The sequence below is a fragment of the Tupaia chinensis genome, unplaced genomic scaffold (genome assembly GCF_000334495.1).
Source record: "Tupaia chinensis unplaced genomic scaffold, TupChi_1.0 Scaffold000361_1, whole genome shotgun sequence".
Classification (NCBI taxonomy): domain Eukaryota; kingdom Metazoa; phylum Chordata; class Mammalia; order Scandentia; family Tupaiidae; genus Tupaia; species Tupaia belangeri.
The window spans coordinates 1-3,211 of NW_006159857.1; positions in this window are offsets into that span (position 1 = coordinate 1).

Consider the following 3,211-nt stretch of genomic DNA (forward strand, 5'->3'; position numbering starts at 1 on the left):
CTCTATGAACATTTCTGAATAGACTTTTCAGGTGTGCGTTTTTGGGGGGTGTGCCTATTATCAATCTTTCATCCTCAGGGATACAGAGTTTTGTACTGTGTACAAAATCAGGTGTGATATGGTTCCTTGAGGCTTAATTCTGGCTTAGAGTTCAGTGTGTACTAAACAGCATGGCTCTCAATGGTGGGTCTCTATGAACATTTCTCAAGAGACCTTTCAGTTGGGGGTGCTTTTTGGGTGTGCCTATTGTCACTGTTTTCTCCTCAGGGATACAGAGTTTTGTACTGTGTTGCATTTAGGTACCAGCAGGTGGCATGGTGGTCAAAGTGCTGGACACTCCCACATGGCCAACCAAGGTTCAAGTCCTGCACCTGGTGGCTTGCTTTCTCACTTTCCCTCTCTCTCTTTCTCTATGTGTGTGTCTCTCTCTGGTCAAATTAAAATACATAAATAAATGAATGAATAAAATCAAAGTAACTACATTAAAAAGACACATTTAGTAATGGGTTAACTATATGAAAAAAACACTATAGAGTTTAAAAACAAATCTTACACAGCCTTGCATTTCATTCTCTTTTTTTCATTTAAAAGAAATGAGTTGTGTGGGGCTTGGGGGAGCTGGGAGGATTAAATGCTTCATAGACAAGAGGAAAAAACTGAGCTAGAACCAACTTATTCATCATCATCTTCTTCATCTAAATCCTCTTTATCTTCCACCTCTTCTTTATTTTACTTGTTTTCCTCTTCTTATTCTTTTAAGATTTTTGCCATAGATTGTATGAGCTTGCTGGAGAGAGACAGAGAGACAGACAGTGAGAAATCACCCCCTAGGGGAAATGGCCATGCCACAATCCCTTCTTCTCCATTCTCCTCCTGAGATTTTGGACATGCATGTACCCACGCCTGGTGTGATTTTCAAGCCACCAGGTCCGGGACTTGAACTGCAGTTATCCATTTGAGAATCCAGCGCCTTATCCACAATGCCACTTGCTGGCTCCCCTCCTATTCTTTTATTTGCTCTTTTCAGCCTTGATAACTCCTTTTTTTGCTGCATCAGGTTTTTCTCAGTATACAGCAATATCCTTTTCTGATTTTTCCTTGCACTTAGCAGTCTTCTTTTCTTAAGACTGTTCATCATCTACAGAAATGTTATTCCACATCTCTCCCAGGGTCTTTGCAACATCGCCAATAGACAATGGAAAGGCTGTGATGTTCTCCTTTGATTTGGGGGCACTACTCAGAACAGAACAAGAAAGAGGTCAAAAGAGTTCTCTTGGATGAATGGGGATCCTTGGACTTCTTTTTTGTTTCCCTTCGAGAGGGACATAGGTTTTCATTTCTCTTTCATAATGGGCCTTGTCTGTCTTCGCCATATCTTCAAATTTTTCCTTTCCTTTTTTTTTTTAAGAGAGTCTTTTTGCTATAGGGCACGTGCACTCGCCAGAGAGACAGAGACAGACATAGAGGCAAAAAGCAAGAAGTCACCCCCTGGGGGGATGGCCATGCTGAAATCTCTTCTCCATTCTCCTCTCTCTGGATTTTGGGCACATACGCACACGTGCCCAGTATGAGTTTTAAGTCACCAGGTCCAGGACTCAAACTATGGTCAACTACGGGTAAGTCCAGCGATGTAACCACTATGCCATCTGCTGGTCCCTTCCCTTCCCTTTAGCAGCCATGGTCTTCCCCTCTGTGAGCACTTCTTAGAAAACTCTGAGAAGCTGACTGAAGAAGGAAAGAAAAAGAAAGAAGAAAGAAAGAAAGAAAGAAAGAAAGAAAGAAAGAAAGAAAGAAAGAAAGAAAGAAAGAAGGAAGGAAGGAAGGAAGGAAGGAAGGAAGGAAGAAAGGAAGAAAAAGAAAGAAAAAGAAGAAAAAAAGAAAAAGAAAGAAAAAGAGAAAAAGAAAGGAAGGAAGAAAGAAAAAGAAAGAAAAAGAGAAAATTAAACAGAACAGAGTTCCTACCTTGTTGAATTCACATTCTAATAGGAAACATATAGTACAAAAGTAAACTGGGGCCAGCAGGTGGCACAGTGAGTCCAGCCACAGGGCACTGGACTCCCACGTGGCTGACTGTGGTTCAAGTCCTAGACCTGCTGGCTTGCTTTCTTATTCTCTCTCTCTCTCCCTGTCTGTCTTTGGTCAAATAAATAAATAAATGAACTTAAATAAAATAATACTTTTTTTAAAAAGTAAACTAATACATGTATAATATAATGTAAATTTACAATAAGAGTCTTGTAGAAAAAATAAAGCACTTCAGGGGATAGAGAAGGATAAAGGAGGTGGAGTGGTATATTGAACAGGGTGGTCAGGAAAAGAGCAGAGACCTGAATAAAGGTAGGAGAAAGCTACACAAACGCCTGAGAATAAAACATCCCAAGAGAAGTGAGGCCTGAAATAGAAACATGGTCGATTTATTTGAAGGACAAAAAAAGAAAGTCTGTGTGGCCACAGCAAATTAGGAAGGAAACAGCAAATACACTGTACAGGTACACTGAGAGCAGGTACCAGATCATGTAGGGCCCAGAAAGCCAGAGTCAGGACTGTAGACTTTGTCCTTATTTAGATTATCTCCATTTACCCCTGGAGGACTGGCAGCAAGGACATGGGATGGTCCACTCTCTGTTTTGGTGGTTGTGTAGAGAACCAACGACATATTGAGAGGGACAAGAGAAGATTCATGTTCCTTTGTGTCTTTCTTATATCTCATTTATAACTCTGGTAAGAAACTTTTTTGAGTTTTTAAATATTTCAGCACCGATGAAATGGATGGGATTAGTCAAGTGTCCAATCAAAGATGCATGAGCTTTAGAATAGTTGCTTCAAAAGTTATTGTGAAGTTCACCCATCCATAAAATGTGAAATGCTTAGGTTGAAAATTACTTCCAGCTGTTCATGTAGATATACATACCAGGAAACATGCTCTTCTGCGCATGTCAGTACCCTGGAAGCAAACAGTTGAGGTTAGTCTTAACAATGCTTCTTTTAAGAAGGTAGATGCTGATGCCATTTTAAAGAAAATTGTACAGAAACCAAGAAACTATCAAGACAGAGGTCGAGAACCATAGTAAACAATGTAGTAGAGACTATCCATTTTAAATATGCTTCATAAGGGCTGGCCCCAGAGCCTTCTGGTTAAGGGAACCAGATCCCAAATGGAGGGCCCTGGTTCACATCATGGCCCTAGTGGCTTGAAAAATACACCAGGCAT